This window comes from Anas acuta, chromosome 4, assembly GCF_963932015.1.
Source record: "Anas acuta chromosome 4, bAnaAcu1.1, whole genome shotgun sequence".
Taxonomy (NCBI): domain Eukaryota; kingdom Metazoa; phylum Chordata; class Aves; order Anseriformes; family Anatidae; genus Anas; species Anas acuta.
Window position 1 is genome coordinate 4,729,083 of NC_088982.1, and position 26,638 is coordinate 4,755,720.

General features: G+C 35.3%; 1 long non-coding RNA gene across 1 annotated transcript; it reads right to left on the minus strand.

Annotated features, from left to right (window-relative positions):
- Window positions 1–13,560: 13,560 nt before the first annotated feature.
- On the minus strand, window positions 13,561–21,681 carry LOC137855182 (uncharacterized). The gene is made up of 3 exons (XR_011095568.1): window positions 20,939–21,681; window positions 14,581–14,700; window positions 13,561–13,589 (listed from the first exon to the last, which is right to left on the minus strand). It is a non-coding gene; the product is annotated as an uncharacterized lncRNA (long non-coding RNA).
- Between the last annotated feature and the right edge of the window lie 4,957 nt (window positions 21,682–26,638).

Below are 26,638 nucleotides of genomic sequence, written 5' to 3' on the forward strand. Positions count from 1 at the left end.
CCAAATTAAAATTGAAAAATGAGGGGGAACGATTTTATATATAATAAATAATAATTTATATATAATATTTATAATAATATTCTTTATATAATATATATAATAATATAGCTAAAGCTATATGTGAAGGCCATAAAAAAGCTTGCCAAAAATTCATCAGAAAAAGACATGCTAACAAAAATCCAGCGACAGTTCTTAGAATACATTTAGAAAAAGCAGAACAAAAAGATTGAATGAAATAGACTACAAAGCCATAACAACATACAAGTGTTGGAAATGGAAAATGGACATGATCAACAATGTGAATTTTAGTGATTGTTTTGGATCAAAAGAGAAAAGGTGACCTGTAAGTCGGTGAAAATGAAATGTGAGCATAATAACACTTTGTAAATCAATTGGAGGAGGAGAGTATTTTTAGTTTTCAAAGCCAAAAGCATGGCTTGGATCTACATGCTATTGGGAAGGAAAAAATATGTAAGAATAACTCAGTGGGAGGGCTGAGTGAGTGAAGGATTGAGATGTTTTCTAGGTTACCAGCAACAGAATTGATTTTAGGATTATCAGAGGCAATGGAAAGAAGCTGATAGGGAGAAAAATGTGATGAGTTTGAATGCTTGGTTTTATTTAAGCAAACAGGACTTGCAAGCAGTGTATGAAAGAAATGTTAATGAGGATATGTCCAGGGCCAAGTAGGTGTAACACAGTATGCACGTGTGTGTATCTTACCCCATGATTCTTAACAGGAGCATATACGGCCTATTAATTCATAAGGCAAGATAATTTTTTTCTTTCACTTTGTTTCATTCCACACATCAAATTCTTTCCAAAGCTCACATCTCTTACACTAAATAGCTCCAAGATCCCATTAGAGTTTAAATAAATTTACTGATCACCCAGTGAAAGTCTAGTTTCTAATGGACTAACTCTGCCAGTAACTAATCAGTAAATGAAATGTGTGGATCTCAAGAGAGAATCTGAAATTTGTGTTTATATGGATGTACTCAGGAGGACATTTTAAAATTACTAGAGGAAGGAGTTAATAAAATATTGAAACCTTCATGATATTTCTAAGCCTGTTTCCTCCTCTATGAAGCAAAATAAAAATCATGCCTAAGTTAGTGCTTCTAAAGTCAAGCAATGAAGGTAAATCCCACAAGTCCTGATTCAGTGGAATTTAAAATCCTGTTGCTGTAGTAAGAACCTTCAGAATCTTACATAGAGAAAAATGAAGCATTGCTAAATTATTTGCTTTATAAATATTAAACATAAAACTAACCCACTTTGTTGGCTTTATATCTCAAGAGGCCTAATAGTCCCTCCTGGTTATCATTACAGTTTCTTCTTGAGGTCATAAGAGAATTGTTCAATGAATACATAGAAAAAAAAAAACATTGTCTCTGCCTGTAGAGAACTAACTGGTGCAGTCTTATTTTGACGTGCTAACAGATGTCTGGGCAAATGGGTTCATTTTCTGGGGAATGGATACTAGGTCATATCAACTATTCTTGAAAGATCGTCTCTGATGAAGAGCCAGTTTCTTTCAATTATATGAGAAAACTGAATACATTCTATAAATAAAGATTTAACATAGATATCTTCCATGGTTATCATAGGAGTTAAAAAGAACGTAAACATTGTGTGTGCATATGTAACAAGGGAGGAAGATACAGTTTATTGTTTATATGGTTTGCCTGGTGAATAACTTAAAGATTAGACATTAGTATTGTGATTCAAAAGGCAAGTAACACCAAATTAAATAAAAAAATAAATTAAATCAAATTAAATTAAACACCAAATTAAATTCTGGCTTTCCAATGTCAGAATTGGTAATCACTGAGCATGATATGCATGAGAGAAGTTTGGTACCTTGTTTTGTATGACTTTATATGGTCTAGACAAGCTATGCTCTTCTTTTCTTTTCTCTTTGCTTCTCTCTCCCATTTTTTCTTGTTCTCTCTCTAAGATCTTCAAAGTGGAAAAAAGAAAGTCATGTTTCTTATCTTCCTTCTTCTCAGTGGTAAACTTCTTTTCTACAACATGAGAGTGATGGCATAGTTGTGCAGAGATTGTGGGACCACAACAGATGTCTAAGTGAGGGGAGAAGTGAGGCTGGAGTATGACTGTCTATGTCTCAAAGGGTATGAGAAAAAAGAAAGTACCATGTCGTTTCTACTGCTTCCACTGGTGGTTATGCCATGCAAAACCAGTATCTAACTCCAGCATTTAAAAAGTGATATTTTCACAGTATTTGCATGAAAAGAGAAAAAAAATGAGACTATATGCCATATAAGTAATGAGAACAAACACATTGCATATCCAGCTCATAATTGTTCTGTGCAAACACAGAAAATATGCTCTTTGGACTTGTGATATGATTGCCTCAAGACAACATTAATTTCTCCCCAAGACTCACAATTCATTTACATCCTGAAAAAAAAACAAAAAGAAGATTATGAAAAACAGATGTAAAAGAATGATATTGGCAAAGGGGAAGAAACTTAAAGCTGAGATTCCCACACAATTGCTCAGGAAACTGTTGCTGAGGCTTTAAGGAACTCATCAGATATCTTGAGATTTGTGATAAAGTTGTTAGTTGACATGGTGAAATGACAAATTCATAACAAATAATGCTTTAATTTTTTTTTAGTTGCAAGATTATGTTCTTCAGAGAAGAAAAAATAAAATATTTTCTATAAATCTTTAGACACCATCAAATTTGGCTATTATTTATGTGTGTTTTTTCTGCACATATTGGCTTAGATTTCACTTGCCTGTGAATCTAATCTCTAAAGTCTCTGCTAGCTTCTAATCAGTCAGTCATAAACAACATAAAAATATTAGTAAGTACTCCTTCTTACCTTCTAATTTCACAACATCTCTATGCCTCAGAACCATGCTTCTTGAGGGTTTTGATTTCATCAAATCCTAAGCAAAAGTCCATCAGGCTAGTTTTGTAGTTTCATAAAAAGAGGAAACCTCTGAGCCTGTTAGCAGTTAATTATGCTAAAAGTCTACCCTCTGTATCACTACTACACTACTGAGCCTGGTAGTGTGGTATAAAGCTTATTGGACAACAAGCAAAATTATATTTCTAATCACTTATGGTTATCAAACACAGTATGTTTTGCAAAAGGAAGATGCAAAAAAAGCTAGCTTTGTTGACTTCTTGAGTTTGAAAAACTCTGTTCATCTTCATACAAATCTGTCAGATAGTTTCAAGTATAGTTCCTTCTCCTCCTAAATGTCATGCAGTGCAGCACCATGAGCTGTTGAACAGCTGCCATATTCATCCTTGGGGATGGTGGTTGAAGAATAGAAAGCATCATTTTAAAATTTTGGAGGATTAAAAAAAAAAAGTATTAAGCTGTTTATATTTTTAAGTGGTAGGGAGAAGGGTGGAGAGGGAAAGATTTCTGATTATGGCAGGAAGCAACAAGCAGGGAATAAAGCAACTAAAAAAATATCCTATGGAATAATGTTTACTGCAGCAATTGGGTACAACTGATTCCTCAAAATGTGTTTGTATATTTATTTATTTATTTATTTATTTATTTATTTTTATTAGATTGTAAAGTATCCAGAAGTCATCCATAAACACTATCTTCATCTGACTCAGAGTTTTGTTAACATTTTAAACTCAAATCTTGAAAGGGAAAAAATATATGTATATTTTTTCTTTTAGCACAGAGTTTGTGCTTATTGTAGACAAAATTTAGGTCATAAAAGGCATGCCTTCAAAAGGGTTAATAAAACTTGGGAAAAATCCATAGTCCCAGAAAGAGAATGAAAATTTGTTGATGGTGACCAGTTACATGTAAAAAGCACTGCTTGAAGACAGGATTTGTCCAAGATAGCTGTGTAGAATAGGCTGCTTTGATTCTGCAAACTAGGTTCCCCTATCAGTGTTCGTAACTGTCTCCAGATGTGCTATTACATATATCACAGATAGCACTGAAGTTATCTTCCCAACCTTAGGTTTCTCTGAGGGGACGCAAGGCATCATCCCAAGCCTTATAGATGTTATAAAAATGGTGAGGACCAAAGTATAGACACAGAAAATCATGCCACTTGCAGAACTGTGAAGAGGTGAGGCAGATTATGCCGAATAACTGGTTAGTTGCTAAAGAGAGTAATTTATATGGATCACCTGTAAACATATGATCACAGTTCTGTAGGAGCCTAAAAAAAAAAAAACAACCAACCAAAACAAAACGAAACAAACAAAAACAAAACAAAACAAAACAAAACAAAAAAAAACAAGATAAGAACGTAAATGGCTAAGAAATGAGTCTGTGAACTTCGATCTTATTTTCTCTTTATGGATGATTTTAAAAATTAAGGAAATATCAGTCTGAAATATATTGATTGATTGATTGATTTTTCCCATGGAATTCATTTTCTTTGTGTAAACATTACTTATTTTTGATTTTGCACCAAGTGGAAGGGCATGAAGGAATTCGCTTTATGTTTTCAATCCAAACACAAGAATCCTTCACAAGCAAAAGACTTTAGCAGACATGATATACATTATAACAGGCTTTGATTGTTCAGGTTTGATAACAAGCTTCACTGTTTGAGCCAGATAAGATTTTCTAGAACTGAAAATACAGAATATTCAGAAGGTTGATCACATTTTTCTGTTTAAAGAAGAACAACAAAGAAAATAAAGAGAACCCCCCCACTCAATTAATATTTAAGACTGAATACAAGAAAAAGAAAGCCAAAAGAAATGTTACTATTGTCAAGGGACAGATTTCCTACCAAAGAGCAAAATTCCTGTTTGTGTCTTGACAGCCTGCTCTGATGAATGCACAACACAGTACGGTGAAAAATCACAACTCGTCAATGCTTTTTTTACCCCTGCATTTCCATTAGAAGGAAAATTTAGACCTAGAACTTGCTTATGCCCTTCCTTTAAATAATATCAGTGGTAAATACCTTCTTCTCTTTTGGGCACAATTTTTGCTCAGTTTGTTACACAAGGATTCTCTGTAGTCTTTGTGTGCGTTTGTGTGTATGTAAATCATGTCATTATCTTCACATGGAAACAGTGCATTAAATTAGAGTCTGCATTAAGTGCAGAATCCCTCTGAAATCACTGGAACAAAATAAAACCCCTTGAATTCCCTTGTATTTCCAAAATTCTCAGCAAAGGAAATTGGTGCAATTAATGAAATACCAGACCACTGGCAACAACTGAGTATATTCAATCAATGAACATTCAGTCAGTAAAAATAGTGCAACATGGGAGCTTTTTGTTAGGAGAATAATATGGTTCAAAATAATTAAAGCTTTATTTCTGAAAAGTGAATTGTTCATGAAACTTTTTTTTTTTTTCTTATTTTTTTCTTTTTTACCTCTCTCCCTTGTCCCTCCTAGTGTCTACTGTATTCATTTCACAGTGTCAATGTCTGAAGAATATTTGTTTGGATTCCCAATGTAAAATCACAGTCTCCTTGGTGACAATAAAATGTTTCTTCTTATTTAGATTTCTTTCAGAAAGACTTCTAAGAGAAGTGCCAGAGGTACAAAATGGTGACATCTTGGAGTGAGATGGTTTAGGAACACTGAAAAATAAATATAATATAGCACACCAGTCACCTCAGCAGAGTACCAGTATACTAAATGGCTTTTTACTGCAGGTGTATGTAAAGGTGAATATTTGTAGTTGCAGTATATATAGTATATATAGTGTGTATTTGTATGTATGAATATATATGTGCCCCCCACACAGAATACTAGCATATAAGGAACATGAAAGGTTATGGAGCTGTTAATATGATATTTCTAGGTAGATAACTCAAAGAGTGCAAATAGATGCAAAATCAGTTATGGATGCTGTTTTTTGTTGTTTTGTTTTCTGAACAAGCTATGTCAAAAGCCAGCACTTTTTCCAAGGGCTGGAGGGCATGATATGGTGCATACAACTAGTATAGTATCTCCATTAATGGTACTAAATTAAATCCTTTCTTCTTTAGTGTCAGAGAATGCATGCAGAAATCACATCATGAACCTAGCTCCCAAATTCCCAATACATCAATGTCTTGACTTGTTAGAATAAAACACAATTTGTGGAAATTCAGCTTATTAATGTGGTTTAATATTTCATTTTCAGGCAGATAAATCAGCTCAAAGTTTGGTTGAAGAATACAGTGATTTAATATTAATTAAATTAATAACTGGACTACTTGAGGAAAACTGGAGGAAGTAGGATAGACTAATGGAAAAGCATTGCTGGAAATTTCATATTAAATCCTACCCTATAGATTATTATTCCTAGCTGTCCTCTAGCCCTGTCTCCTTTGTCACATTCTCATTTTGATATATGTATAAAAATCACAAACAGTTCTTCATCTTACTATTGAAAGTAAGTAACATTTTTAGAAAATGAACTTTATAGCAACTTTATAGCTTCAATTACATGGATCATATCTGAGTGACAGATGATAAGCTCCCTGCCCAATTTGTATGAACAATTAACTTGGGCAAATAAAGTCCATGCATATGCTATTTCTGACAGAACAACATGTTTCTTTCACCTCTGTGCAATCATCATGATTGTAAAGGTAATTGTGGCAATTGTTTTAAGGCAAGGACTGCTTGCTATTCTAGATTTGTACTCTTCCTAAAACCACAGACCACCCCCCCCCTCCCTTTTTTTTTCCCCACAGTCATGATTTACATGATTAGAAGAAATAATTTCATAGTAGTTTACTTAACAGAGACAAACTATTGGTGCTTATGCGATTCTAACTTGCAATGATAGGCCCTCTTCCCCCCGAAAAACAAACAAACAAACAAAACACCAAGCACAGAACTATTAGTCAAATCTATTGGAGTTGTATTACTAAAAGAATATACATTATTGAAAATGATACAGAAGACTTTTCTTTCTTTCTTTCTTTCTTTCTTTCTTTCTTTCTTTCTTTCTTTCTTTCTTTCTTTCTTTCTTTCTTTCTTTCTTTCTTTTTCTTTCTTTCTTTCTTTCTTTCTTTCTTTCTTTCTTTCTTTCTTTCTTTCTTTCTTTCTTTCTTTCTTTCTCTCTTTCTCTCTTTCTCTCTTTCTCTCTTTCTCTCTTTCTCTCTTTCTCTCTTTCTCTCTTTCTCTCTTTCTCTCTTTCTTTCTTTCATGTAAGGTAGGTGTATATAAGGTAGAAAGGGAATGATTACATATTCTTCTAAATCTTGACATTTGACTGTTTCTTTTGAAATGGAAATATAATACTAGCAAAAGTTTTGTGGTTGGCTGGAAAACTCCCCAATTTGTTATGCATTTTGCTTCACAGAATTTATCTAGCAGAAGCAGTACTATAATCATTACAATGTAATAGCTACTCTTTGCAAGTCCTACTTGCAAATATGAAAAGGTTCTCCTTTTTTAACGTCTGTCTTTGACCTCTCTTCTGTGAAGGTAGTTATTCCTAGAACTGGTTTTCAGCTAAGACAAAAAATTTCCATAAAAAAGAAAAAAAAAACCTCTTTCTCCTCTGATGCTGAGCAATCTGGGATGGTACATTGTGCTCTGGCACAGGATGAGCAGATGCCAATTCAAAATCAAATTGCATTTCCTACATAATACGGAGTTCTCATCCACTTATTGTCCACCTCAAAATCACATGTTCCCTTCTGAATCAAAGAGCTCATATTTTCCACTGGAAAATATTCCCCCCTGTGTGAAACCATTAAGAATGCTTGGTGTTTGGCTTCAGGGCAACTCAAAAGCAAACTTGTAAATCTTGAAGTTCCTGTGAAAAAGAATTTTCATCCCTTGGTAAATGGACCCTTCCAGTGTGTAGCCTGTAGCCAACTTAAAGGTAGCTGGGAGCTATTGTCAATCAGCTAAGCTTCTTTTGTCATCACTCTGGTCAAATAGGTAACTCTATACAGTGATTCAACCCATTCTGAGATAGCTATCTAAGATGGATGAGATACTCTTTTTCTTGGTTGCAGAAGACACCTGGACAATTAGCTCTGTTATTCAAAGTTAGGGGGGATGGATCACACTGGATGGATCCATTTGAATCACTTAATGTTTTTACAGACCGGGGTTTGAATAAGCAGACAGGAAACTCAGGTTTTATATTCTCATCAATATTATATAGTCATGGGTAATCTTGTTCCAACATATGTACCAGTATTTCATTCCTATTTTTCTTTGCTTAGTTTGTCCAACAAATTGGTTGGGTCAGGGGAGGGGGAGGGAAGGAGTCTTAAATATAGTCAGGACTTGCTCTTCACAATCATGGATTTTCAAGTGGAAAGGATAAGACAATACATTAAGTGGGACCCATATAATTTTGTCCATTTAAAAGTTTAACAGCCATTTACAGTAACTACCTAAGACCTTTCTATTATTCAGAGAGAGAGAGATGCAGTTTATGAAGGCAATGCATACTATCTATTGTACTTACAACAAAAGCTAGGTGAAATGAATCTAACCTTAAAAGAGAAAATGTCAAATTTACAGATTTTTGGTTTTAACGCATAATTGTTTTCATTGCCATCATTCATTTGAACTAGTGTGGCTTTAGTTTTAATTTACTCCTTCTCCAATAAATTGAAGTTACCTTTCAAAATCCATGAAGTTAAATTATGAAATTGCAAGAACTTGAAGGTCTTTCATTTAGGATACAAAAGGTAACAAAATTAAAATACCTTTTACCTACTGAGCACTGAGAACTTGTCTTCATTAAGTGAATAGAAGCTCTGAAGATGCATGCAAAATGGACCATACCCCTTGGGTCTGATGAAAGTAGAAGAAGATTTAAGATTATTAAGATTAATTAAGATTATTAAGATTAATTAAGATTAATGTGACTAATATGAATATACCAGTAAGAGCAAGCAACCTGCTGCTGTCTCTGACACAAGTGTGAAAAGTTCCCCCATCAATAAAATGCAGGCTCCGCTATGAGATACACATGTATGTATATATATATACATATATATATGTATATAAGGAATTAATGTCCTTTGTTATGTCAGAGACTCCCAAGTGGACACAGCAGAGTTCATCTGAACACACTTGTGCTCAGATGTGTGCCCAAAGAGAGGAAAAGTAACATATTCAGAGCACAAACATGGCCCAGTGAGCTGACAGGAAGAATAAAATTATTTCCTACTGGAACTGAAAATGAACACAAACTTCATGACTATCTGGTCCAGATGCAAAAGTCATTCTTTCTTCCTTGTATTCCTGTATAATAAGGATATATTAAAAGCCACACTCATAAAACTGTAGAAGATTATGGAGAATGAAAGAGTAAAAAAATTAACTTTTAGAAAATATGAACTTGCACACAGAGATGCAAGCAAGGCTGTCCCCTATGTAGGATAGTGGTAATGTGCACAAGATTTGTTTCCATAAATAAAAAAAATAAATAAAAGAACTAACCAACCAACCAAAACAAACAAACAAACAAACAAACAAAAACAAAACAAAACAAAACAAACAAACAAACAAACAAAAAAACACCACCACCACCACCAACAACAACAACAAAAAAAAAACAGCAAAGAGAAGCTTCAGTGCTAAGAAAAAAAAACAAACATCTCTACTGTTATCTTCACATTTGCTATGCAGCATATTTTAATTTGGGTGACTAATATTTTATTTAGAAGAGCAGTTTTTCTGTAGACATGATGGTCAAAGACTAAAAATTATTAAGACAGGCACTGTCTCTTTGGGAAAGCTTTTACAACTTTAAAAATTTTTTAGGTCTCCCAGAGAAGGTTTTATATACATATATTTGCATGGTGGCTGGCTGTTCTCCCTCTGTCCTATCCTTTCTAGCTATCTATATAGAATACCGCTTCTCTTTACATATTGTGACTCACACTTTGAAAAGGTTATTCTTATGCCCCTTTAGTCATTATCTTGGTCACTGAAAGAGAAATACTAACAGAAAGAAAATTAAATGAGAGTTGTTTTGACCCAGCTGGTTAGCAGAAAAATACCTCTCAGTGAGAAGTGGCATGGTCTTCATCTATAGTAGCAAAACTGAACATGCCTGAGCAGGTTCTCTGGCACTGGAGCATGATAATTTATGCTAGTAAAGCATTAGATGTTTTTCTGACATTATTTTGGTCACTTCCAACAAATTCTTTCCCTGATCATTTTCTGGACCTGGTTTGGCAGCTGGAGCATCCCTGGAGCCTTTCCAGCAGGCAGTTCACACGCAGACCTGTTGTGGGGGTTGAAATGGTTTGTTAGAAAATAAAAGACACATTCTGTACAAGTAGGTCTCATTGCTTGAAGATGTGTCTGGATTCACTTAATTTGCTGAATTTGCTGGTGTACATGTAGCCATAGTGAGATGTGTTCCCATATGTGAGCATGGGAACAAGCTAAAATCTTCACTAGGAAAAAATTCCTTGGAGGTGGAAAAGCTTACAATTATGTTCCACTTAAGATGATTTCATTAAATTGTTTATTTTTAAACCTCAAAGTCTGATCAGATATTACTGAAAGAACACCATTTTGTTCTCAGGGGATGGGGTTTTGTCAGTGTTTCTTATGATGGAAACTCATTTCTGGAAGATATAATGATTCGGAAGATACCATGGTAAACACAGCTTTTACTTCCTCAGAGTTAAAGGAATCTTTTTTGCCTAATTTATCACACCAATATAATAAAACAAAATAAAGATCATACTGAATAACTGAAGGTGGTCAGAAATATAAATACTGTATATAGGGTTCCCTTAGGCTAGTGAGGTGAATGTAACAGCCTAGAAAGATAGAAAGACAAAGCAGATAAAAATAATAGACCATATTCAGCACTCCTGAGAAAAGTCAGTTTCCCAAAATAAATAACTACTTCTGCATGTCAAGATCCCATAAGAATAATTACTGCAGCTGACTTGTATTCTATGAAAAACTCTTACATCAAAATTATGTCAGTGACTTTAGAGATTGTACCAGACAACAGGATCTCCAACAGCCATTATAATTTGAGAGTCTCTGTTTATATCACATAAAATTGACTGTACCTCCTGCTAGCCTTCAATATTGACCACAGAGTGTTTTTTACAAAGTGAATTAAAATAATAGAAAAATAGAGATTTTCGAGGAATTTCTCAAGGGAAACTAAACTGCCAATTGATTTTAAAAATACTTGAACCATCAGGATGAGCTAATGTAGTCAAAGATCTGGATGTATTCTGTGACATTTTTTTGCAGAGGAGGGACAATCAGGTCTAAGATGAAAGACAAGCCTTTTGGTAGCCAATAGTTAGAGATCATTTATCACTGCAAATAACTTAGCATTGAATCATATAAACACAGCTCCTTCAACTGTATCCTCAATCTTCCTCTCAATATTGTGTATTTTAATCATTGGACTTAACTGAAAACCTTTCCTAATATGCTAGCAAGTGACTAAAGTTGAAAGAGGACTTTTCCTTTTTCCTGTCTGCCCTCTTCAAACTTACGTGGACTAAAAAAGGAGGGAACAAAAATGTAAATGAGAAATAATATCTAGATAATTTTAAAAAGAAAAAAGGAAGAAAAAATGAAAAAGGAAAAAAAAAAAATCTCATTTTCTGGTGATCTCTCAATTTATTATTATAATTAATATTATTTTTTAATCAGGCAAATGGAAAAAATATTTTGTCATCTTTCATTCTTCATATTCAATGAGCTTAATAATGAACAAATTTCAAAGGAAACGGTAAGGATTGATTTGTCTGAAGTGTTAATGGTAGAGAAGCTGTAGTATTTAAGTAAGTTATGAAAAAGTGAGTTGGTGAGAGTCAAGAATAGATCTGCAGGTGCAGAAGCTTTGCTAAAAGGAGTAACTGTATCAGCTATTACATTAATTTCATATCACCTGGAGAGTGGGGTCTGAAGAACTCATATGCCAAGACACCACTTACCTGAATAGAAACTGAGGTTCATGAAATGGAACCGCAATGAAAATCAGAGGCTCAGGACACAAAATCAAATTGAGGATGTGATCTGGACTTTGACTGTATCAATGTGTGCATTTACATTAAGCTGTTTCACAGAAATCTCAAAAATAAAACTCTCAAAGAAACCTTTGAGTTCCCAGAGTGTATTTTCCTTACAATTTATTGATATTGTATGATCCATATCTATTTCTGAATGCTGACGAGGTAATGACAGAAATATTTTGTAATAAACAATCTGTAGACACTTAATAGCAGCTTGGCTAAAGATGGATTCATTGCACAGTCCACAGTAACTAGTGACAAGAAATTTGGAGATACTATTCTTTAAAATTCCTGAAAAGCTGTTGGTGAAACTATAGGCACTCTATAGTTATAACTCATTGATAGCCTCTATAAACACTGTGGAAATGTTTGAGGATTAAATGGACTGGCTCTTGTCCACTGCTAATCTGAATTCACAATGAGTTTATTACTAGCGGAATGAACTTTGGAAATATCTTTGAGAGACAAAGAAAACAAAACAACAAACAAACAAAGAAACAACAACAAATAAATACAAACCTAGACAAAGCAGCAGCTTGGCCTAATGTACCTGGGCATGTTGCTAGCCAAAAGTTTATTCATTTTATGTAAGAAATTCTAAACACTTTAATTTGTTCCCAGATCATCAGATAACTAGCAATGACCTTTATTTACTTATATCTACTCTTCAGTGTTGTAGCCATAATTCCTCCCTTGTGAACCCTTCAAAAATAATAAAAAATAATAAATAGGACAAATTCTGCTATTATTTTTTGTTTTTCTTCTTCTTAATAATGTTTTGATCTATACAGCTCTTGACATTACTCTTGGGATACCATGATTAAAGAAAACAAAATATTTCAAATTATTTTTTTAGGAAAAGTTTAAGGAATAGAACAATTAAGAAATAAAAAGGAAACAACCTAGAGGCTTTTATGTTCTCTCCATGGAAATCTTTCAGTTGGTGTTACTCCTTTGAAACACTGTCTTTTGTTGGGGCCCTTTTCTCAAACACAATTACAGTAGAACATTTTATTTTATTTTATTTTATTTATTTATTTACAGCAGTAGTGAGTAGCAAGAATATCATGATATCCTTGACAACTGAGTGCATTACACAATTACACCTTTCTTAGATGGCAAATAGATTTTTTCTTTCCCTTTTTGATTATACCTACATTGCTCACTTTCTGCACAGGCTTAATTATACTGGCAATCTGTGTTTAGTTATAATAAAACCCATCAGATTTAGTCCATGGTCTGTTGCCATTTTATCGTGCAATATCCAAAGAACCCTGTTGTTCTGTAACAGTGAGTTTCTTTTCTTTTCCTTAAGTGGGTGTGTGAGAGACACCAGTGACCTTCAGTCTCGAGGAGCTGATGAGTGGGGTTAGATGTGGAGAAAGGTACTAAGCAGACTATAGGTATGGGGGCCAAAGACTTCTAAGAACAGGGACTCAGCAGCTTCTGGAAGAAAGCGTGTGCACTCCACTTGTGTGTTTGTGCATATGCTTTCATTGGGAATACATGTTCAGGATCTCTTCTAGTTGGACAAAGGTTGGGAGACCACCCTCGGTCAGAAAGTCAAATGGATTTTGTCTCTAGTGAACTGGGAAAGAAAGCTTCCCTGGATCCTGAAGCATTCCAGAGTTGGAGTCCCTTAAAACACAGAAGTATAAAGTCACTCCAGAATTTGTTAGAGAAAAACTCAGGTCTTGTATCATAGAATCATAGAATATCCCGAGTTGGAAGGGACCCATTAGGATCATCAAGTCCAACTCCTGGTACCGCACAGGTCTGCCCAAAAGTTTAAACCATGTGACTAAGTGCACAGTCCAAACGGTTTTTAAATTCAGACAGGCTTGGTGCAGTGCCTATGTCACTGGGAAGCCTGTTCCAGTGTGCAACCATCCTTTTGGTGTATGTTTTTCTAGAATTCAGTTTAACAAAATGGCACTTGCCTATAGTTCCTTAAACCCAAGATGTTTTCTCAGCACTTTCATCCCTTACAAGAAACACTTATTGTTTTACAATGATCGCCAGTTTAAATACAAGCATTTTTCATGAAACAATCAAAACAAGTTGATCGCATCTTTCTCACTTTTCAATATGAATTCCTATATTTTGCAGTTAAACAATATGATTTATATATATTAATTGATACAATACAAAGTTTCAGTTAAATGTCAGAACTGCAACTTTTTAAAATGCTTTAACCATTTTTCATTGTCTCCTGTCATTTGATAAATTAAATATATGTATAATTCATGTAAAAATTACTATATAAAGAATATACCCTAATGGGTGAAGATCTTGCTTAAAAATTGAGTTTATAATAATTACTGACAACTTCTGCATCTCCTTCACCAAAACAAAACTCTATAGAACATTGCCACCTTTAACATTTAATACAACTACCTAATAACCGCCTCATAACCAGTGAGGTCTAACACTTTTTATATCTGTTATTGTCTAATATTGCATCTCTGAAAATGTCAGTGCCCAAGTGATCATTCTTTGGTAACTTGCTATTTAGTAGCTCTGTGCCATGGCAACTGCCTAGAGTAAATCTAGACTTTCACCTTTGCCCTATCTCACAAACTCATAAAGCAAACAAAACTGAAACCTTGCTGAAAGAGTTAGTTCTTACTTTCAGTGATTTCTGAGATGAAGACATCAAGAAGAGAAGCTTCAGTATGTTGCTTGTCACTCTTCGCATTTTTTATTGCATTTCAGTATAAGGGTATAACAGTGATTCTGTAGTCATTATCTGTATAAAGGAGTTACAAAACAAAATATGTCAGAGGCTTTTATAGCCCATGAGCAGTCACAGCTACTGGTTATCCAGCACCACAGCTGACAGTTTACACTTATTTAGTACTATGTAGATATTAAGTTAAGATAAGGCTAGCTACTATCTAAGACTGTTCAAGAGTTATGATGATAATAAGGAATTAATTTAGTTCATAGCTCAGCTGTGAACTACCTCCCCCGTTGAGTATCACTGCTTCTTTGACTAGGATTGCCTATCAGTTTCATCAATTTAACCAACTCAACCAACACAATGATTTTATCTGCAGAACTGAGACTTCAGAGAAAGATGATATTAAATTCAGGTAGTCTGACATCTCATCTGTCACCCCAATCAATGCTGATGTTAAACAAAAACAATGACAGTATGCAGTCATTGTCTAACTCTCAGGTCTGTACTTTTATATTTGGCAAATTTCTTTTCCATTAGAGATTTTATAGAAATAAAAGTGCTTTCCAGGGATCTCTGAGATGTTTCATCAGATTACATCATGTTGCACTAGGTCAAAGATATCAAGTGCACTAAACTGGCTCATTTAATATTGGCATCTTATTAAAAACAAATCAAAAACAAAACAAAAAAACAAACAAACAAAAAAAACAAAAACAAAAACAAAAACAAACAACTATAACAACAAACAGTCTTTAAGAGGAAGACCTGGTCAATAGTGAATTAAACAGGTGGAAACTCAGATTTTGGCTCAGAGTATAAATTGCTAATTTGAGTTGCTATAAAAGAATTAAAGATTTTTATTTTTTAAAAAAACATCATAATAGGACTTTAATTTACTATATTTATTCTTGAATATGAGAAGATTAACATTGTTTCTTTCAGTCAAAAGGTTATATATTAGTGTGCTAGATGCACTGGAAGATTCAAACCAAAGAAAGATAGTATTATGGTTTCAATATCTCAAAAGATACTGTAAACCTCTAATTTCCATAAATTCATCAGCATTTCCTAAGCCATCAATAAGATAAAACAATGACATATTGTGATCTGCAAAGGAATCAAGTAAGCTGTACAACATTTTTATAATTGTTTTTGCCTTCCTTTCCTCTTACTTTCTTTTAACTAGAAGTCCTTCAGACAGAAAGCTATAATATAAAAACAAAACATTAAATACATAGATAATTATGGCTAGTATCTGAATGGCTTAGAAAGTAACGTGGGTGGAAATTTCCCTGTGAGGGCAGAAATGTCACTAAGAGGTGTTTGAAGATGGAACACTGAGACACGGAGACGAAAGAATTAAATGGCAAAAAAACATGACCACAGCTAAAATTTAGACACAAATAAACAACCTAGAATGTAGCATGAAGGGCTTTTCTGCAGTGAGGGGAATGAATCTCCCCTAAACTTACTTCTTGTCCTAGTAAGGCGCTCTGCTGAGAAAAAAAGGCAGATGGTAGGAAATGGTGTGGAAGGGGATGTATTACGCTGGGCTGCACAAGTTTCATAGTCACAGAGTTTCTCCTATAGGTAGGAGTCTACAGGTATCTAACTTTCTACTTTTAAATATTGAGGCAACTTCTTTATCTTCAGAGAAATTTTAAGAGGAATAGAGAGATTTGCCTTATTACTTACTGACTATTATCCAATAAATGTAAGCTAGAGGGTGTGCTTTGGCAAAATATTTAATTGTAAAATGGCATTTTCTATTATCCTGGTGAAATGAAAGGAAAAGAAAGAGATAAAAACAAAATTAATGCTCTCTAGTCCAGTACTTAGCATATTTTTCTTGGAGTTTATTTGGTAACTATACTGAAACTCTGAGGCTTAAAACTGAGATACTAATTTACTGATGTACTTTCAAATATTTAATCATGAATATTTCTGAAACATTTGGGTACAAATCATCCCACATATTTCAGGTATTCATAGTTGGTTTGGTATATAAATTTCGTTGTTAGAACACCAATTCTGATTTGGTTCAGAGTTTGGTCTTGTTTTAGAATTCCTTGTCTCTTTTTACAAATGCTAAGACACATGGGTTAGGAGAGACCTATGCACCACTTTGACTCTATATCTTAAACTCTGTGAACTGAAAAATGTCTAAAAGAACCAACCAGAAATAAATTATATGAAAACTGTAAAATCAAGCAGAACAAATATCTAAATTTTCTCCAGGACAAGTGAAACATTTGCAGTATTATTCTTGTGATTGATCTTGGTTACTTCAACAACTCCTGGTATCTGCTTCTGTGATACAGTCCTAAAAAGTGGGATTTGAAGAGATGCTGGAAATACATTAGCAAATAACAAGTAGTGAAACTTCTTTCATGGTATTCTACTCATTTCTCACTTTCCTTCCACTTCATTTACCACAATTCCAAATAAAGAAAATATAAATCAGGAGGAGAGAAACACAGTTATCAAGAGACCACAAAGTCTACTGTAAAGAAGCAAGCTGAATTATCATACATAAATTGACAAAATAAGACAAGATAATAACAAGTGCAAAGATACCTGACAGCCTAATTTGCACTTATATGGAAGATCCCAATGCACAGACTTGATGTACAACATATGAAAATCAATTAGTCTTCCTCTTAAAAGTTTGATGTTAAAATGGATTTGCAGTAGCTTAGTATTTTATGTAAACAAATACTAGGGTTTAGCTCATCAAAGTGTAAGCACTTTATTACCAATCACCTACTTTTTGGCCACAGCAAAACAACCAGTAAGAAATAAGGAATTTCTTTTCTATGCAGTGTGCAGACATAAACAAAGAAATAAAAAATCCACCATTCTACAGGTACCTTAAAGGAGGCTGTAGCAAGGTGGGGGTTAGTCTATTCTCCTACGTGCCTGGTGACAGGGAATGATGATGGGGAATGAACTAAAGTTGCACCAGGGGAGTTTTAGGTTGGATATTAGGAAGAACTACTCTACAGAAAGGGTTGTTAGGCATTGGAATAGGCTGCCCAAGGAAGTGGTTGAGTCACCATCCCTGGAGACATTTAGATGTAGAGCTTAGTGATATGGTTTAGTGGAGGACTTGTTAGTGTTAGGTCAGAGGTTGGACTCGGTGATCTTGGAGGTCTCTTCCAACCGAGATGATTCTGTGATTCTGCACCTAAGTATCACTGAAATCACCTAAGTCCAAAATTCAGATCCCAAATGCACCTTTTTAGCTGTCACATAACTTAAGCTCTGATATTGCTTCAGACCAAGGTTGCCTCTACCCTATTCTTTCTCCAGTAATGTCTGTAAATTGGTAGGATGTCTACACATGAGAAGAGAGTGAGCAACAAAGGTTGTCTGTTAACTTTGCAGCTGGTTTAGAACTTCTGTAAGGACTTTAATATGATTCCACATGACATCCTGATTTCCAAATTGGAGAGAGATGTATTTGAAGGGTGGGCCATTCAGCAGGTAAGGAATTGGCTTGAACACCACATCCAAAGAGTGGCGGTCAATGGCTCTATGTCCAAGTGGAGACCAGTGACAAGTGGTGTCCCTCAGTGGTGTCTGTCCTGGGATCAATGCTGCTTAATATCTTTATCAACAACATAGACATTGGGATCCAGCACACCCTCAGTAAACTTGCAGATGATATCAAGCTGAGTGGTACAGGGGATACAACAGAAGGAAGAGATGCCATCCAAAGGACACTGGACAAGCTAGAAAAGTAGGCTCACATGAACTTAATGAGGTTCAACAAGTCCAAGTGCAAGGTGCTGCTGTCTTTTTTTCTTTTCCTCAAGAATGTCTTCTTAGGTTCCAGGAGCACTTTTTCTCTCGAGAGCTCTTTTATACCTTTCTCTTTTGAGTAGTCACCTAGTCCACTAGTCCAGCACCTGCAGGTCAATGTCCTTCATGAGGAGGTAGTTTGATGTTAGGATCCATTAGTTTTTTCTTGTCTCTAGTCAGATTATGACTGAATGCTGTCCAAAGGCACCATGGAAATGTCCAGGACAGGGAGTATTAATGAAGAATGTTCAGTGCTTCCCTCTTTTTGTCTTCAGATACCATGAAGATCTGTTTATATGCTAATCTATATATAATAATGCAATTATTTCATCTCCAAGTTCCCATAGAACTCTAGAGGTAATACCATTTGGTTCTGGTAATTTGTTAGTGTTCATTGTGTATATTTGTATTACAACTTCTTCCATAGCTAATCAATTTCACAGCTAATCAATTGTACACCAGTTGGAACACTTCCAACATAGTCTGGGAATGCCATGTTGAATTCTGGTCCAGAAACATATCCCCAGTCTATCTGGACACAATGTAGGAAAATTTTCTCTATCCACCTTCATGGTTAGACACAAATACCATTGAGGATAGAGAAAGTGGTTATTTCTTTAATCCAGTATATTCATGGTGTCCCTGATTTTGGGCTTGCATTCCATCCTTTGGTGGTCAGGATTAAAACCCAGATAGAGAATATTTCAAAAACTATGTTTAGGTATTCAAGAAAAGAGTCTCTTAAGCCTCCTGCTGAAACTGCTAGACTTTATAGAACAACTAAATATTAATTGGACAAAAGACTCTATGATAATAGTGATTAGAGTATTTGTGTGGCAGGGGAGACATGAGTTCCTGACATATCCTAATGAATATTTACATAATTTCATATGAAGTATTCACTGGAGCAGAAACACCAAGTTGCCTAATCACTTACCTATAGAATCATAATTTTCTTGCCTTTCAGCTCAATTAATTTCTAATCACACCTCACAAAGGGGAACAGCCTCAAGACTAGGAACTATCTTCACAGAATGTCCTAACCTTTTGAGCATTTACCTGATGTCAGTGTCCAAAGTCACTCAAACACTGAAGGTATTGTTTCATACTTCTTCAAGATCCTGTACAAAGAAGGAATACGATCTTTTCTCTGGTCCCAATTTTTTGAAAAGGTTGTACTTTGTTAACTTTTTTTTTTTTTTTTTTTTTTTTTGGTGTGTGTGTGTAAGTGTGAAAAGTTTCAGCATTCTGAATTACAGATCAAAGAGGCCATTAAAATCTCTGAGATCACTGTGGATTGGACTAAGGCATTTTAGAATATTTAGGAATCTGGGGAAATGGGAGCATCTCAAGACTTTTAAGTGACAGCACTGCTCTGGATGGAACAAGGCAAATGCTTCTCTGTGTTTTGATCTGTTTCATTCTGACAGCACTGCTTGCCATTATGAGGCAACTTGTAGCAACTGGAAGCAAAGGCAATGAAAATCTTCACACTAAAATAAATTCACAAATGAACCTTAGTGGCTTTGGAGTAGGGATATAATCAAATATGTTTCCTTCAGAAAGCATCTGCATGTTTACCCTCACCTGCAACATTTCAACCAAATGCATAGAAAAGGAAAGGGTTGGAAAAGGAAAGAAAGAGGTTTCAACCTTTCAGCTTATTGTAGGCTAGGTCAAAGTTTAGAGACACCATTTTTCCCTTCAGAGATCACGTATCCCAGATTATCAGTCTAATATATTCATGGCAAAGGAGACAAAAAATTAAGTGGAAGCTACTATGTGGCTTTTAGGTCTGAAATTTTGTAGTTCAGTTCTGCTGCTATCCATACTGCCTACTTTGAATCCAAAACTTTGACTTGGTTCTATTTTATTTTTATTTTTTATCATAAGATGGTGTGCTCCTTTTAATGGGGTAGGATTTTTCACACTGGTGGTTAACCAGTGATTCCAAAAACAGAGTCCTGTTATGCTGTAAAAGGAACTACAAACTTATGTGTGATTTGAGGTACTAGAATGAACTGAATTAAAGAAGTAGAGGAAATTTGGAAACTGTCTGACTACAGAGAGCCTGTTCACATTACTGTTAAAGTATTTGTACTCAAATAATTTTTGCCTTGTCTGATAAATTCTTTTCTATTTTACTTTATTAGTCTATTTACTCTGTAATTCTGTATTGTCTATTTTTTACTTCTCGGGGTAAAACACCAATGCAAGTGATTATTTTCTGATGAGAAAAAGAGGGAAAAATGTTAAAAAAAAAAAAAAAAACAACAAAAAAAAAACACAACCAACCAAACAAAAAAATTGCCAGTCTTCTGCTCTCATAGTTTCAATAAGTGATTAGTTATCTTCTGTAATGTTAAATACAAGACAAAATGGAAGGATTAAAATAATGAAAGAGAGAGATTGCATCTCAGACTGTGGAGATAAAAGTTTAGTAGCTAGAATTCAAACACATTTTGCATTTTTAGTTTAACTTTTCAATTTGTTCACTTACCTCTGAAAGCTGTGAGGAGCCCAGCACCTGATCTGTGCCGAAGCCTATGCAGGGTTTGCACAGGAGGCTTTCTTCTCCCCATGTTGCCTGAGGAGCTCCATGTTGCAAGTTTTCTTAACCCACCTACAAAATGTGCTTATTGTTTCCTCAGTGCCCCAGAAAACATAGCAGTGGCTGATCTTTCAAGGCAAAGCTACTCAAAAGAATAATGGGAATGATTTCATGTAATGCACTAACAGCTAGCAGAACTCTGGAAGATCTGTGTTCAGTTCTCTCCTCTGCTTTACAGGACTTGACTCCCCACCTCTTGTGTTTTTGGCAATCCACTTAGCCACCAGACTCGAGGCTGCTTGGAAGGAGGGCAGAATGTTTGAACAATGCCAGCTGAAAAGTCTTGAAGTGTACGGAGAAAGAATCCAGACTTAACTGGGCTGGAAAAAAAAGATGAAAACTGGGGCAGATCTAACAGGAAGGCTGGGGACCTCCTCTGGGAGGATGGGGAGTTCTTGGCTCCAGCTTCAAGGGGTGTTTATATGTTTTTCCCAATTGTGATTTCATGTAAAATCCATAGTGTCTGAGCAGCAGCAATCAGGACCTCAGTCTGTTTCTGCCCACAGCCACTGATGAGTGCTATAAGCACCAGACTGCTATATGGAGCAGGAATTAAAACATCCCTTGGGGCAGCTAGAGCAATCCTCCCTCTTTAAAGTTATATTAGGCTCACTAACGTCTTCACTTAATGAATAAAGACCGTCAGCAAAAGTTATGTCCTCTACCTTTGCTCTCCCCCTCCAAACATATTCCCTTAACCAAGTCTTGGCAACAACATCCATATCTATCTTCCCCAGACTTTCTTTTTGCAAGCCACTCTAGCAGGATCTACAGAAGGTTCACTGAGAACATACAGCTGGTGTCTCAGCTGCCTGATTCCTAAATGGACTGAGCCAAAGACAGAACAGCCTGCCAGCTCTCTGTAGCCAGTACTGCCTTGCTATTCACAATCAGATTTATGCAAATATCCTGTCACTGGCCTAAAAATACTTGAATTTACTCAAGAGAGGCAGGGAGGGACAGAGGACTCACACCCTGCCCTCCCATAGCATTCTAGTCCCCTGCAATAATCCAGCTATAGCTGGAGTCACTTAGTTAACTACTGGACACAGACTTGTTTTCTGTAGGGGGAGAATTTTCTCTTTGTTGGTTGCTCACAAGCATACTCTGAGCTGTCAGTTGAGAGGGATCAATGAACCAATACAGAGTAGGAAACATACTGTGCTTGTTTCCTGAGAGATAATCAATACTGCCAGGGAGAAACACGGAGAGATGCATAGAAGCTGAGCTGTGTCTCCTAGGAGATGAATGTTTCACTATATCTCTGGCCAGTTATACATAATTTTATTAAATATACTTAAATTATTAATTTTTGAGGGGCAGAAGGGATCAGACTGAAATATTGTTGTCTTTCTTTGATATTTTTTGTTAATTGTCTGGGGATAAACATGCAAACTGTTCCACAGGATGACACATGGGGCCTATGTTGATCATTACATAAGCTGTATGTTACCTGCTGACTTGGGCTATGTGCTTTTCATGTTCATCTGCATGTTATTGATCTTGCAGTTCATCTGCAAGTTATTGATCTTCTGCTGAATTTACAGGAAGGAAATTCTAAGACTTGGATAAGGTAATAATGTTTGTAAAGTTAAACAAAAGTTATAATCTTTCTTTTCAGACCAAGAAATTAAATTATGTTTAGCTTTCTTTTTCTCCATTAGTCAGTAAACAGGTTGTAGACTTGGATATTAGGAGAAAAATTAGGAGAAAGTTATTTCCTGCCCACCAATATCTAGAAAAGACAATCAAGAATGAAAAACAGCACCTTCATCTCTCTGTTGATGACCAGATTGATTATAAGTGAAGTGCACACTTCACTTATATGGGTAGCACCATAGACAGTTCCCCAACAAGTCTTATGCACTGACAATATAACCTAGAAACTTATTCCCAAGCTAGAGATCAAGGAAAAATCTCTGAAAAAAACGTTACAAGCCACAGTCATCTACAATTCCACAGGTGAAATTATTTAGTCACACAAAGGTACATTTAAAAGTCATTATCTGGGATTCATGGCATCTAAATTCACTACAGGTGCCAATCTCTTGTCATTCAAAACACTTAAAAATAAAAAAAAAAATCTTCATAAAGCACAATGATCAGACTCATTTTATGAGGTTGTGGAGGGCATTGTCTTTTATTGAGCATGTAACTAGTCATTAGATCTGAAACTTATACTGAAGACTCACTCATCCAAACCTTATGTCCTTATTTCTTGGATATAAAGGCGCATAGTTCAATGATCAGCCTGAACATTAATTATTACTCCATGGCAGATATGGGAGGAGCTGTGACCAGAAGAGTGTTTCTGAACTTCATTGCCTCTAAAAGCAGCCCTTCAGGCAGTAAGATTCAGGGGTTGCCACAAGTCTCTCTTCAGAGCTTTAGCTCTGCCAGATATCTCATCAAAATGAAGGGAAAAACCTTACTTCTCACAGATTGCATCTCCCTGATTTTCACTGCTATCATGACAGTGTGGTAAGGGAGTTCACAAACTCCAGTTTACAGGCCAAATGTCAGGTTTACTTTTTCTGGACATAACAACTATTTACAATGCAACTTTCAATAAACAAATAATTGAAAGGTGCACCTCTTTTCTTCTGGACTTTTGAAAAGTTTTGATAAGTTTTGAAAACCCTTTGCTCTTATCCTGAACGCAGTTTTCTCTACCTCCACCAAAACAATATCATTTTATACCACAAGTTTTGGTCACTGCCCTGCAACAATATGTGGGCCTACTGAGGCATTATGCATAACCGTGTGGCTTTCCTTGTCTACATACATAGGAACCAGCAGGCGTTTCTGTAAGACTTATTGAAGACTTTCCTGCTGGTCTATCAAGTAGTTTGCTATTGCTAGAGAACCATAAGTGAACAGAAAGCCTTGCAAACACATACAGAGATATGGTGCCTGCTGAGAGAAATTTACAGAATAGTCAACCAAATGATAACAGATCAGGTATAAGAACTCACATTGCATACACCAGGCAAAACTAAACACCTTTTTTTTTTTCTTTTTTTTCCTTTTATCTTTCCTTCTCTCTTTCTCTGTCCTTACATGGAACATTACAGCCCATATTTTTATTTACTTACTTTTTGCTGCCTTTTTTCTTTTCTTCTTTTTTTTTTTTCCTTTAAAAAGGTTATAAAATTTGATGAGTAGAAAGCCATGTATTCACATAGTGAAATAAAATCCACATCCCATTTCCTTCCATGTTGTAGATTCCACGATCCTTTCAAAGAAGAGGAGTATTAAAAGATACTTTGAAATGTTTTCTTCTGATTCCCATGCACCAGAATTTCTGAAGTTCTAATTTTGAAAGCTTTACAGCATCGTGTCCAGCACATCCCATATCATCTGTTCCCTTCTTATTGCGCATACAAACTCCTCAGATCCATGAGGAGATTAACAATATTTAAGAGGGTATTAGAACAATCTCCTAGATACTGGGAGAGAAATGTATGACTGCAGTTCTGATAGAGAGGTTTGCTGTTTAGTATCTGTGTTGGATTGGCTCTGTTCTCAACACGTGCTTTAGCTCTAAGGAGAATCAAGCATTCCAGCTAAGCAATACAGCCTGGGACACCAACTCCACAGAAAAACTCAGAAAAACATGTTGCCTTTTTCAAGTATGGAGTAAAATCTGTATTTGTACAACCTACATTGAGAGTTAAACATCTGAAAGAGCAGACCTTAGTGGGTATCTTCAGGATTTAAAGCTTGGCATTTGAAGCCCCAAGTTCATATCCCCAATTCACATTTTTATTAGCCTATAACTTCAATTCACCGACCTTTGAGACAAATCTTGGAGCACCAGTCTTCTAAAATTCACATGTGACTGAGCAAGATGATAGGTGCTGCAATGTCTGCAGTACATCCTCTCTAGTAGACCCAAACCATCTAAGCCCTGGCATTTATCTGTACTTTGGGCCCAGTGTTTATATCAATTGGAAGGGGGTAGTACTGAGCTGCCTCAGATCACCCAGGGTGAATTTCCTCTTAAAGTGGAAACTCTAAAAGAAGTTGAAAGGCAAAGCAAATGAGCTCGGGCCCAGTAAAGCACTATACATTTCAGATACAATCTATTTTGTCCATAGACTGTACATGTATACTGTCCTGCATAGCCCCATTGACTCTTGGAGTCATTTAGGGCTGACAAGAGATGTCAGCATGACAAGGGCAGTACAGTCTGCTCCAGTGGGAAGCTTTTCTAAAAGTCCTTTTGACTGTCCATATGTACCATTATTTATGGGAAACTCTAAATCTACATTGTTTATGGGAAACTATAAACCTACAATTCACCTTTGCTCTTTGAGGCACTGTGATATGCACAGTGGAAGGCTTATGCTTTCAAGGAGAGAAGATCAGGTTTTCTTTTCACAACTACTTTTTCACATGTGTAATTATAGTTATTTCCTAGAATAGGAGTAGTCCCTGGCTGATTTCTGTGTAGGCAAAAGAGAAGCATCCTTGCCAAATGACAAGAACAATGAAAATTTGCAGAAAGTGGATTGTATTGCCTGATCGAACAGACTGCTGAGTACCCTTGTATAAGTATTACCTTATTTCAAATTTACAGAAAAGGATATCACATCTCTTTGTAATGTGCTTTGAGATGTACTGATGAAAACAGCTCTTTAGGAGCTAAGTGCCATTGCTATGATACTACAAGTGGACCACATGCAGCAACAAATCCTATTCTCCTGAATTTAAAGGCTGTATTCAATCACTTTGTTTTTCTGTCTCATTGTTCTATGTACATTGTAAAGTTATCTTATTACAACAATAGAGCCATGCTGAGATTATTTCCAGCAGAAATCCTCACCTGCTCAAAATACATTTGTGATATTTAAAAATATTCAAGTAAGCATCTACTTGTCTCTCTGTCTTATAGGGATAGTTTGTAGTAACTGAAATTTAACCATTCATGCTGTATATTGCTGCTTGTATCTGACTTCCTCATTTCAATGAACAACTGAAGCCCTAAAATACCTTAAACAGGCTGTTCTCATGGTTGTCACAGAGGAAACAGAAAATGGACTTAAATCAGAAACCAGCTTTTTGGGATAACAGATCATCTTTTTCCTTGGGGAGAATAAATATAAAATAAATACAATTATATATATAGGTATATATAATTAATATAAATAAATAAATAAATAAAATAATTGTAAAATACATAAATACTAAATAAAAAATAAATGCTAAATAAATAAGTACAAAATAAATAAAATAAATAATAAATAAATAAAATTCCTCCCCCTAGATTTTCTCCTTCTTTCTCAGTTGCTGTGGTATAGCATTGGAAACAGAAATATTTTATTCAGGGGCTGGATTAATGGCCATGTGTAGGAAGAGGAGAAACAAAGCCTTCTGCCTAAATAAACAGGAAGATATAAAACCATCTGTACATCCAAATCCCATCGAAGCACAACAGTAACAAATAAAGGCTAATCTAAAAAGAACAATATTGATTCTTGGATATTATTTCTATTATTATTTAATTAAAATTTGGGAAGAAGTCCTCTCTTAACATTTCCCTGAAATCCTAAAAACAATGATCACATTACACTGGAACTCAAGCTT